Source organism: Mytilus edulis, chromosome 3, assembly GCF_963676685.1.
Source record: "Mytilus edulis chromosome 3, xbMytEdul2.2, whole genome shotgun sequence".
NCBI classification, from domain to species: Eukaryota; Metazoa; Mollusca; class Bivalvia; order Mytilida; family Mytilidae; genus Mytilus; species Mytilus edulis.
Genome location: NC_092346.1, coordinates 8,088,173 through 8,102,544, shown reverse-complemented (window position 1 = coordinate 8,102,544; position 14,372 = coordinate 8,088,173).

Below are 14,372 nucleotides of genomic sequence, written 5' to 3'. Positions count from 1 at the left end.
TTTGTAAAGGATGCATAAAAACAAACTATCCATTATTGAAAATTGAAGTTGTGCGATTTTTCGTACCTGTTGAATTGTACTTTAGCAGAAAAAACCAGAAATACAAACAAGCCCATTAGGTTTCTATTTGGTTATTTATGACGTCGGGTTTCTGTCTCGTTAACGTATATCCAACATATCCAATCGTTCGTAAAACAACAACGAACTAAACACAAAACTATATCAATTAGCACTGGGTTCGATACCACTGCTGATGTATGTTAATTTCTTCTGTGATCGACAGCCTTGTAGTATGTGATTCCACCCCAGTTCTGATTTAATATATAATCATTTTGATAAAATTCATTTTTAATTTCAACAATTTAACTCAGTTTAGCAAGTTCACATATAACTAGATTTTTCGCAACTGCACGAATTGCCCCGCTCTCAAAAACAATTTAAAGCAATTTTAGGAGTGTGAATTTGCAAAGTCCAAAGCACGTACTTTTGGCGAAAATCAGCTGTTCGTAACGAAACGTTAACTCTATTGAAACTCATTACAATAGAAACAAATACTAAAAATAATTTCGCAATGTTAATGTTTAGAGATAAAGTCCATATATCAACTGCTCGTTGTGGAATGACGGAAAGATTGAAAGACGGAATATCGAAATGACAGATGAGGGTAACGCTATATTACCCCGACCTAAGTTGACGAGCCAATAACAATAATGATAGTATGATTGATTGTTGAGGTAAAATTACACATCTACTACAGTATAAATTATTCCACAAGAAACACAAAGACAACCGTACTGAAAAAAAATCCTTGGAAGAGTTAGCCATTTCATCTCCATCTTGATGTTGTAACTTTTTAAAGGAGCTATCTAGGGTTTCTACTGAATGTAACTTTATCACCACATGCTCAGTCTTCAGACAATTTACTGAAAGCAACTGAATAAAAGCTGGAAAAAAGATAAATGTATCTTATATGAATAAACTCATCATAGATACCAGGATTGAAATTTTGTATTTTCGCCAGACGCGCGTTTCCTCTTTATAAGACTCATTAGTGACGCTCAGATATAAAAGTTAAAAAAGGCCAAATAAAGTACGAAGTTGAAGAGCGTTGAGGACCAACAATTCGTAAAACGTTTTGCCAAATGTTAGTTTTCTTTATTGTTTTTATATACTGAATAAAAGTATAACAACAATGCGGTATAATTGACTATGAGACAATTCTCTACCCTATATCAAATGTCGATTGAAACAATTAAAAACGACAGCATGCACTTTAATTCACGTTTTATTCAGAAAGATTAGAAAATTGGGATATTATTTTGTCTACATCAGATTTGGGCATGAATATTGAGAATATTTTATATTATTCTGAAGGCTTTTTTTTATGATTTTAAAATATACCATAGCTTTTGTTTGGTTGATTGTAGGTTGATTGTGACATAATAAATTGAATAGCAGATGATCATTTTTATCTCAGTTTATCATTCTACATGTCTATTGTTTATCTATTAAACGCCCGTCTTGATGGGGCGTATTATATTATACCGCAGTCCGAACGTCCATCTGTACGAAAAGATAACTGAAATTTGCTTTTATTCTTGTGTAGTTATTTTCAAGTTATGGTGTAAATATAAAACAAGCAGACCCATTAAACCAAGACGAGACAGGTGTAATAGGTTATGAATCTTCAAATGCATTGTTTAACGGTATTTTTTAAAAGTTATTTGAGATGCTAGAAGGTAAAAATAATGGTATAACTATTTATACAATAGTCTGCTATAGTTTAATTTTCAGTTAATGTCATGTTTACTTAAGTCTGGCTTCTCTTCAACTTTGTATTTGTTTGGCATTTTAACTGTTTTGATCTGAGCGTCACTGATGAGTCTTATGTAGACGAAACGCGCGTCTGGCGTATTGAATTATAATCCTGGTACCTTTGATAACTATTCATATATTTAATAACAACTTTATAGGTAAATAAACTCATCATAGATACCAGGACTAAATTTAGTATATACGCCAGACGCGCGTTTCGTCTACAAAAGACTCATCAGTGATGCTCGAATCCAAAAAAGCTAAAAAGGCCAAATAAAGTACGAAGTTGAAGAGCATTGAGAACCAAAATTCCTAAAAGTTTTGCCGAATACAGCTAAATATTTTTTCTACTTCTTCAGAAAATACAATAATATTGTAAGATGTTGTCGAAGACATAAGCGGCGGGCATACATTGAAACGCAATATGAATGTGAAAAGATGAATTCATCATATACATAAGTGGTTAAGCTAGAGTTATCATTATTTTGGGATTTCAATACGTAATTGGCAGAATATTTCATGACATATGACAAACTGTAGTATCATGACCTTTATTTGAGTGTTCAAATTTCACAAAAAACAAAAACCCAGACTTGTACTCGTATAAAATGAAATGAAATAAAAGAAATGAAAATATAACTAAAAAGTTATTAATCGAAAAAATAAATAAACTCATCATAGATACCAGAATTGCAATGTTTTATTCAAGCCAGGCTCGCGTTCCGTCTACAAAAGACTCATCAGTGACGCTCGAAACAAAAATGTTAAAAGGCCAAATAAAGTTCGAAGTTGAACAGCATTAAGGACCAAAAATTCCTAAAAGTTTTGCCAAATACAGCTAAGGTAATCTATTCCTGAGGTTGAACTAGTATTGCATGGCTAGCTGTTACTGTCTAGTATAGAATAAAGCATGTCATATACTTCACTTACTAGAGGGGTTTCAAATATTCAGTTGACTTAAATGTCTTAGAATGTACATTAATTTCTATTAACTCCCAATGCACACAAATATTATTAATTGGAATTTTACCACCTGACAATCAAATGAACACGACAATGGCAAGGTAAAATGTATTCAGTATACATAGACTTCCTTTTTCAGTGAGGACTCAATATTTGATGCTTGATGTAAGGTGTTTGAAGCGTGTCAAGCTTGACACAGAAGCGCCCACTTGTGACATGTTTCATGGCTAAATTTCTGTCCTTTTGCAAAATATAAGTTTTTCCAGTTACATTGGTGATCCAAATTTCTTGATCATTACCTAAGTTTATTCACTTCGGAGCACTTATCTATCTATGTATTGTCAATTTTTTTTCGCTCTGAAATATCTGCATGCAATATTTTCGCACCTCCTAGAAAGAGACCGCAAATCCACGTCGATAGCTCTGGAAAGACTAAATCTGTCATGGGGATTTCAAGGCTGATCTACGCTGTTTCCCCTCTGACTTGTCTATTGTGTCAAATATAAGTTGTCCAGAAGTCAAGTATATTGCTAATATGTTCTTATCATGATATATATATACCAAAGCGTTAATACATTTTTCTCATTTTCAATTGTACTTTACAACAACAAAAATAAAGGCAATATCAGTATACCGCTGTTCGACGTTAGGAGCTATGATTTGCAGCTGTGACGTTTATTGATGCGAATATTCTTCTGAAATTTTACTCTTTTGTGCAAAAATATCTCTCTGAGTGAAAAACAAGAGTGAACAAATAATGTGTGTATTTTTTCAAAATCGTTTTCTCACTTTCATTAAATGAATAGAAACAGAATGTCAATTAGATATCGATACGTTTTCGATTGGAATAGTTAAAATCAGCGTATAGACCACTTGAATGTTAGTTGGAAATATTAAGTATAGTATTTATTTAGTCAAAAGTAAATAATTAAAACGACTTTAAAAATATTTAGCTTAGAAGATGAATGATATCAATCAAGTCATTATTGAAACTGTAAGTTGTGTGATTTTTCAGTTATTGTTGATTTGTACTTTAGCGGAAATAAACCAGGCGTACAAACTAAAACTGTCTATTGTTGAAGACATTATTTTGCCCATTTGCTTTCTATGTGGTTATGTTTGTTGTTGTGTTTATGTCTCTTTTACGTTTACTCAGCGGCTCCAATTATTCATAAAACAACACCGAAAGAAACATGAAACCATTTACCCTCGTACCAATTACCACTGGGTTCGATACCACTGTCTATTAGTTTCTGTTGGTATCAACAGCCTTTTAGTATGTGTATGTGCTCCCACACAAGCAATGATTTAATGCACATATTTGTATACTAGTAATTTTTTTTTCAATTTCAATAATTTTATTTATTTTAACAAGTTTTATCATATAACTAGATGTGTCGGAACGACAGAAATGGCCCCGCTCGTAAAAAAAAAGGTGAAGCGATCTTAGGAGTGCAAACTTTCAAAGTTTTAAGCCTGTAATTTTGTCAAAAATCAGTGGTTTGGAACTAAATATGAACTCTATGTAGCCCATCATAGTAGATTCACACACTAAAAATCTCAATTTGTTAGGTGATTAGAAAAAAATTCCGTATAACTGTTCGTTGCAAAATTCCAGAAAAACGGAATGACGAAATGATGGATAAGGGTAACACAATATGATCCCGACCTAAGTTGGCGGCCCCATAACAATAAGGATTGGTTGGTTGATTGTTGAAGTAGAAACACATCTACTGTGGTATGAAATATCTCATTAAAACACAAACACAACTTGACAAAAAACAAGAGTTAGCCATTCCATCTCTATCTTCATGTTGTAACTTCAAAAAAAGCTAGGAATACTATTTCCATCAGAGAGTAATTTTACCACAGCATGATCTGTCTTTAGACAATTTACTGGTGCATTTTGGTCAATATTGTATATACATACGTATTATTATAGCTATTTTTTTTATTGTATAATATTTTTCTTTCATCTTAAGAAAATTTAATGATATCGTTAGAAGTTGTCGGAGACAAACATATGGTGAGCATGGAATGTAACGAAATAGAAATTGGAACAGATGAATTCATAATACATAAGTGGTTGAGTTAGAGAAAAACAAATCATTATTTTGCGGTTGTAATACGTAATTGGCAAATCATTTCATGACATATGGCATACTGTAGTATCGTTGACTTTTGTGTATGCTAATTAAGATTTCAAATTTCATAGAAAAAATAAATTGACATGTCAAATATCAAAAATCTTTTAAAGTAATGAAATAAAAAAAATGAATATAAAACTAAATGATTAGTCACACAAATTAGACCCATCGTCGATTAGTGAACATTTATATGATTATATGTATAACCAGCTGTAACTGCCTGGAATAAAATAAACATGTCCTTCACTTTATCGGTTAGAGAGATTTCATAATTATCTTCAGTTGACTAAAAAGTAAAATAAAAATATAGCGAACTTCGAACAAAATTCAAAACGGATATTCCGCAATCAGAACCTCAAACACATCAAACGAATGGAAAAAAACTGTCACATTCCTAATTCAGTTCAGTCTAGAAAATAGTGGATTAAACCTGATTTAATAGCTAATTTAACCTCGAACTGGTATGGAAGTCGCATAAAGTTCCATGATATTGACAACAATGTTTGAACAAAACAAACATATATTATAGATAAAAATGTCACAAATAGGTGTACAGCAGTCAACATTGTGTTATAATATTAATCACTTTGAAAAAAGTATCCAGATAAACGCAAAATGTTAAAAGCCACAAATATGTCAACAAAGAAAAACATAGTCAAACACACAAACAAAAGCGAAAGACATGCATATATGAATTTACCATAGCCCAATAAGACAATGATGAGATGTATATGTACTCAGCCATCGTGGTGTCAAATGAATATTACCAAAAATAGACTAAACAGTATAAAAGAGGGACGAAAGATACCAAAGGGACAGTCAAACTCATCAATCTAAAACAAACTGACAACGCCATGTATAAGTAATTATTAACAAAGACAAATAAAGGAACACTATAACGCAATTAAGATGATAAATAACGTCAGTACCTACAATCAATACTTCAAGAAAATCGTGTATTATTTGTAAAGTTGATACGTAATATTTACCGTCAGTACCTACAATCAATACTTCAAGAGAATCATGCATTATTTGTAAAGTTGATACGGAATATTTACCAACAAGGTCTTGGTATCTTACAATGAACTTTTTTTCAAAAAAGGACGAGACTTTCTTTGACCTTACTCTTGTTCATTAACTTTTGCTTAGACACTGGTGACGTTTTACAAATTCTAAGTAGCAGCTGCTTATATACATAATGTATCACATAATAATATCAAAATTGAAATCGTCTCGTTTGTCATAGATTTTTGGTACTGAGATTACCGCTAATGTCAAATTCGAGGTATAAGTGTTAAAATGCGGCGGAGGAAGCCGTGTCTGTTGTTTCTTTAATTTTTAGTCCAGGAGGATAATATAAAAAGAACCCAATTAGAAAAGTTTGGATTGTTCATGGAAAGATATGAATGTGAAATTAAATGACCTTGCTTTTTTTTTATCTTTTTTTTTTGACAAGTGTCTGAAAGAACTCAGACTTATATGAAAATAAAAGAGGTTGACAAGTAAAGGCGCACATATCGTTTCCAAAGGAATGCCGACGATTTGTTGAAAAAGTATACCTCCAAATTCAACAAACAATAAGAAACTCCACCACTCTGAATACTAGTTTCTCTGTGTAGCATGTTTTACCTTTTTGTTCACTATTAACACAATATGCCGTATTATATGGTATCCAAACGTAATAAAATTATTGCGTATGCTACCATTATATTGATGAAAAGCATTGTGAATCATTTCTTGTAGACGATTTTTCAGTTTCACATGGGAAATTCTTTTAAATGCATGTCAATTACTGACCAAATTAAGTGTATACAAATATTATAAACTGGATTTTCCCACCCGACAATCATATCAACACCAAATGTGTTTCCAGTTGGCAGAGTTAGATGTATTAGTAAACTTATACTTCCTTTTATATTGGGTATAATGTTAAATCTGATGCCTGGTGTTAGAAGCATGTCACAGGTACAAGAAACCCGTAGCAAGAACCCTTTGAATAACCCGCTTGTGACGCGATTTATTGCTAAATTTCGGTCCCTTTTCGCCTATCAGTTTTCAGTCTCAGAGATGTGGTCAAAATTTCCTGGTCTTCACCTGTTCCATTTACTTTGCAGAACTTATATATTGATGTATAGTCATTTTGTTTCGTTCTGAATATCGACAAGACATATTTGCCACAATGCTTAGAAAAAAGACCACAAATACATATTGACGCCTCTGGAGAGACTAAATGTGTCATGATGTCAAGGCTCTTTCAAACCTTGTCTATTGCGGAAAATATTTGTTAGTATTTAGTCAATTATAAGCTTATGATGTTGTGCACATTTATAAATTAAACATAAACAAAAATGTGCAGCAACGAAGAATTGTTGGTGTGATACGAGTTTTTCTACTGATTTTTTTTCACTTTTGTAAGAATGTCTGTTTGAAGATCTTTGAATGAACAACAAAAGTGAACAAATAATTGTAATTTTCAAAAACTGTTGCTAATTTTTTTGAATGATAGAAACGGAATGGTAATATATAAATCGAGATTGTTTTGATTCGAATAGTTACTATAATCGATAAGACAACTGGAATATTGTTAGGGAACATGGAGTATAATATTTAATTAGACACAAGTTAACAATTAAAAGATATATTACTAATATTTGCTTAGCAAATGAATTATAACAATCAAGTCACCCGATAAATATAAACTTGCATGGTTTTTAGTTCCTGTTACTTTGTTCTATAGCGGTATTCTATTTTGCTATTATGTGACAGTTGCTTTGATCATTATAGCAAATATTCTGTAACATGGAATACAGATAATGCAATTTGTTAAGTAAAAATTGTGGTATGAATGACGTATACAATGAATAATATGAATCATCAAAATTTCTGGACATGACAACAGACTTAATCTACCACCAGCACCTGACCCAGATAAAACTCAGACGTAAAAACCAAGGCTGTCCATTGTTGCAGAAATTATGTAACCATCTTGATTTCTTATTGGTTTTTTTTTGTCGTAGTTTTGAATCAGATCTTAGCCCAAACGAACTTCTCCATTACTTTGTCAATATTTACACTGATATACCAAAATGCATTAATGCTAGTGCTGATGACCTATCGTTATTTATATCTGATCTTACATAAGTTTTCAACCGACGTACTACGCTGAACGATCTATCCGCGGTAGCACTTGATACCGGCATTGTCAACATAATACGCAAACTAGTAGCTACAGAAAGATACAGCCCTGGACTTATACCGCATCAGGTGTATCACACAGCGAAGTTGGCATCTGATCGAGAGGTGTTACACACCAGCGTGTTCTCCATCGAGCGACACGTTTCATAAAAAAAGTATGATTCACATAAAAGGCCATTTCGCTCCTGTTTGACTAGCTCGAAAACCATACATTGGATCTGGCTGCAAATCGAACTTTATCTGTGTTTTATAGTAACATTTGATTTAGGAAAACCGATGTCAGAGAACGGAAACCGATTTCCTCTTTTTTCGGTTAAAAAGGGTATTACTCTAGAATAACAAAAGTTACAGTACCCAAATTCCAACTTGATTCAAATTGATCTGTGTTTTGATAGTAAACATTGTGTAGAAGTTTCGTAAGATTTGGTAGATACAAACTATGTAAGAGTCACTGCGGGAGCCAATTTCGAACGGGTGTACGGACGTGCATGGGTAAAGAATGAATTAAGGCATGTCACCGTTCGGCAGGGCCATAATAAGAATAAAGCCATTAGGACAAATGAATAGCATTGAAGTATAATAAAATGCGTTTTAAATTCACCGACAGTTGGACGAACGATCGACTGTTGTTTAGTGATGACAAACAGGTTAGGCTAGCTAAACCCGATCTAATTAAATAGAAATGTGTTCCTTTTTTTATAAACTCTAAGATAGAATGCTGAAAATCGTTAACATTTAGTTTTGTTCAGCACGCCGATGTGTGTTGGCGAAAAGGGATCTACGCGTCTGTTGAATTAGAAACCACAACTCCACTGCAATATAAAATACTAGTACCTATTGTATCACATCATAAACACTAGCGCGCAAACTTAAAAGTTGGGTATTAGTTCGCAAGTTTTGAAAGATTTAGCTAATCCTGCTACATTAGGACACCCGTCGTGTGCCCAAAATCGGAGGATAAGTCGCATTTAATGATATCACTAATGAGACTAAGGGGCTTGTAACTATACGACAAGAAGTCTAGTTTTAACAGCTTTTTATTCAAATAAATTGAATCGGATTAGATATGACAAGTAGAGTTGAGGGAGACTATAAAGCACGTAATCCAATTATTTTATACTATAGAGATATGATTTACTTCATTCATGGATATGTGTTTTATTTTGTTGACATAAAGATCATTTTTGAGACTAGTGAGGAGATAAAGGATTAAAAATTTATTCAACTTCAGATGCTCGGCACAATAAAATTTTCATAAGAACAGAAATTTAGAATGACATTAAACAACATAATAAAGATATCAGTTCGGAGGGAAAACGCTGAAAAGAAAAACAAATAACTCTCAATTTCGAAATTACATATTTCAGACGCTCTATGTGTACGATCGCGCCGTACGCTTAAACAATAATTTATATTAACAGAATTTGGATTTGTAGTTACAGTGTAATACAATACCATTTAGTTTTACAATTGACATTATGATGACTCTAGGGGAATTTCTATATCCATCTTGTAATAAATAGGAGAAAATATCAATTGACAGGTGCGCATTTGTACATTTAATGTCATATTAGTCAAAAACTGCTTACAGCTAGCATTTGATTACTGTAACAGAGGATTAGATATTTTACAATATAAAACTACTGGAATTAGGCCTTTACAAGCTATAATTAATAACGGCATAAATAGCTAAGCAAGGAAGAGGATTGTGAAATATGTTGACACTAATATGAATAAACTCATCATAGATTTGAGACATGAGTTTCGTCTACAAAAGACCCATTAGTAATGCTCCAAACAAAAAAGTAAAAATGAAGACCAAATAAAGTACGATATTTAAGAGAATTCGTAAGAAAACTTAACGACCACAATCAAAAATCAGAAAGCTACTTGTACGAGTGTATTGTGCCATGAAAACCCGGAAATACCACAGAAATTACTACTACAACTCACATATGTCTGCATTGGTACATAAAACATTAAATACTGTCACATGTTAATATGTCCAAAAGTGAAGGATAATAGCCTTCTTTATACTAATGGTTTTGGCTTCTAAATAAATTTGTGCTGAAAACAGGTCTTACTTAATGAAATCTTAAAGCCTCATTTACCATTTGGTCACCATAATACCAACATGACTGGAGATTAAACATTTTTGTAAAACAAGCTCGAAATTTTATTCAGTTGATTGAAACATAAAGACAACGTAACGAGTGCCACTACTGGTGTAAGAACTGCGAAGCGTTCCATGATTTCTTTACTCCACCCATTTTTCCTTGATTTAGGGTTGCATCTTATTCTGTATTTTGACTGTTACTTGCATTGTCACTGTGGCATGGTTGTGATCGCCTTGTGAATTTAATTCCATGCACCCTTTATATTCTAGTCACGACATATCAGAAGTAAAACTAAAAGAGAAATCGAAAAACTTGAAAAGGAGGGGATAACATAATTTCAATGTGTTTCCTTCTTAAAATAGAGGATATGATATAGTTGCAATGATGACGCAACTTAAGATCACAAGCAAAACACAAGTAACTGTAAACAATAAATACAAATACCACGGCATATACCACGTCGTTGAGAGCACATTCTGCTGCAGTCACATAACAGAATGATTCTAATATATCTATAAGATAAGATAAGATAAGATAAGAATTTTATTAATCTAATCAAGAACCCATAAAGGGCATCATTTTACAACACAATATGATTGGAAAAAGCAAAACAGATAACTAATACATACTATAACGTTATGAACAGGATCAGAGCCTAACACATGTGTTTTACATAACTATTATATTAAATCTTATAACAATAAAATACTAAATTACTTCATATATTTTGTTTACATCTGGATCTTATTTCTAAACCTTTAATAATGTAATTTCCTAGGCACACGAGAGTTGGTAAATGCTCATTTGTGAACAGCCAGAAATATTTCTTATCATTAGGTAGTTCTTTAAAATTAGTACAAAAAGTGATAACTTTATCAAATAATAATTTCCTCTGTTCATCATATAATGGACAATTTACTGTAAAATGGGTCTCATCTTCAATATAATTTGATCCATGTGATAAGCAGTAATAACATAGACGTTGAATTCTCTCTATGTCTATATAAAAGAACTGATTAAACCTTTGAATAAATGAAACTTAATTGATACATAAGTTATGCAACGGAATAAATTGAAATACCTGCTTCATTGTTTAAACAAGAACTCGTAAATGATTTAAAGTGCCAATAATGTAGAAGACATGCATATTGACATTATTATTTCTTTGTCTGTAGACTATATATATGTCGTGTACAAGTACAAGTATATGAAAATGAATCCTTATCGATTCTCTGTCTATTCTATTTTGTAATTAAAGATTAATACAAATAGTTAAATGACAGAGGACGAGTAATTGAAATGAACTCCCACTTAAGCGCAATTGCAAAATAAATATTGTTCAAACAATGAAAAATAGAAATTTCTTATATACATATTTGAATTTTAAGCAATAGCTAATCTTATACACATTGCGAATAAACAAAAACAGACAAATTCGCTGCTGTGTAGACTTAAGGAAACGTAATGATGTCATTGTCTATTACGTTTATATATTACCACCTATTGATTATCTAATCCTTAATCAAGAACTTGCTCGTAATCAAATGCTAAGTCTCTTATTTAGACTAAATTTAAAATGACATCTAAACAAACGTAATGTCTTGTTTTGCAACGAGTTCAGCATTTGGTTATTCAAGATATCACCTTCAAGGACAATTCTTTCGTTTAAAATCTGTTTTAAGGTGAATTTAGAAATGCTTATATTTAAGAGCTTCAGTGAAGAATTACAAAATGACTACTTCTATTTCAAAAAGATAATTGGACAACCTTGCACATTGTGTATCTGTCGATATTATAGAATGAATAATTGATTTTTAAAGAGATATAGGAATTAAGCCGAATAGGCAAAATAGCTCGAGGAAGCGAAAAATGTATTATAAAAAAAAAAAGAAAACCTGACAAACAGGAAAAGGAGGACAGAATTGATGTAATAAAACTATAACCTATTTGATAAAATGTGACACATATATAACATAAGGAAACCAATTACTATGATGTCTGAAAAATATTGCAAGACTCCACTGGGAACCATGTGTTCAACAGTATCAACCTTTTTTTGAAATTCTGAAAGGAAACCGTGCGACAGATACTATATATGCTGTAAGAATTGTGCATATTCCATAATTTCAGTTTAAAATGAATCATTTCTCGATCAGGGTTCGTTTTGTATCATGTTAATGATGATAATAGAATTGAACTCCAAATAAAAGTATTAGTATCCGAAAGGTTTTTTTTTTATATATAATAAACCATTTTTTTTAATTAAGAAGCCGAAGGAATGTGGATCATGTGACCTATTATGTGATTACTAGTGCAACGAACAACGAAAATACAACATAAAAGAGGGACGAAAGAAACCAAAGGGACAGTCAAACTCATAAATCTAAAACAAACTGACAACGCCATGGCTAAAAATGAAAAAGACAAACAAACAACAGCACACATGACACAACATAGAAAACTAAAGAATAAACACAACACGAACTCCACCAAAAAACTAGGGGTGATCGCAGGTGCTCCGGAAGGGTAAGCAGATCCTGCTCCACATGTAGCACCCGTCGTGTTGCTTATGTGATAACAATTCCGGTAAATAGTCTAATTCGGTCACATTCATGAAAGGGAAGGGGATTGTAGTTACAACGTAAGGAACATATCCGATATCATTTGTGAAACGGTTATTCCATAACGGTCAACCAACTCGTGATGGCGTCCATAAAATTTACGAAGGGATGATTTCAACTACACCATTTGGAACTCTTGGTTTAATAGCTTCCTTGTGAGCAGCAACCCTCTATCAAGAAAATCATGATAGGAAATGCAAGCACGGGAATGTCGTATCAATTGGGAGATATATACCCCGTATGCAGGTGCTGCTGGAATGTTGCTACTTAGAAATGGAAAGTTCACAATTGGAAAGCTGAAATCATCTCTTTTGTCGTAAAGTTTTGTTTTCAACCGACCCTCATTGTCAATTTCTAGATGTAAGTCAAGATATGAGGCCGACGTAACTGTATCTGTAGTATCCTTAACGGGTGCAACTACTGGTATAAGATCGGCAAAGCGTTTCAGGGAAAATAATTTAAATTAACCACATGATTTTGTCATGATATAGCGTTGATTCCTATCTTTATTTTTCTGTGTGTTGGTTGTTACTTGCCAACAATGAAATAAAATGTTCAACACTATAAAACCAAATAACTGTTTCAATAAAGAAACACAAAATGCCATATAATCAAAGTGCATAAGCAAAAATGAAAGATAAGAACTCAACATTGACCATAGATATGTATAGCACAATAACACAATGGCGGAATGTACAAGTACCGATCCATGTCATAAGTATATATTCCAAAATGGATAAAAAGTAAAGGTTACAAATATACAAGGACATAAAGGGGAACTTTGACACGTAATTAAGATGATAAATAGCGATAGTACCGAGTATCTTCACTTCAACATCATCGAGTATCATTTGTGAAGTTGATACAGAATATTAATCAACAAGGTCTTGATATCTTCCAATGATTTTTTAAGACGTTCTTTGACATAACCTTGGTGACATTGTATAAAGTCTGAATAGCAGTTGCAAAGTCTTGAATACCGAATTGGTTTGGAATGGATTATTCCATATGCAGATGAAGTTGGTATACTGCTGATAAGGTGGGAAAATTTATAATTTCAAAACTAAAATCGTCTCGCTTGTCAAAGATTATGGTTTTATGATGACCACGCATGTCAAATTCGGAGCCATTTCTTAAATTTCTAGTTTTGAAGGATATATCAATGGAACTCAATCCGAGGTGCTAATTGAAAGAACATCATCAATATATCTAAATATGAAATTAAATGATCTGGCTTTTTTGACATTCTGACTGTCTGATTTCATCCAAAGTAAAAGTATCTTCTATTCATCCACAACTATGTCTAAGTATCAAATATCATTAATCAAGAGATTTGATATGCTTGCAATGAGCCACATGTCCCCCAAAAACATAAGGACGGGTATGTAAGCAACGACAAGTCACAACCACAAAAAATATATAAGTGCATAACACCACATGACTGGGAACGCGATTTACCTCTACCACAACACCTAATGTCTACCAGATATAATTATTGTAGTTGTTTTAAAAAA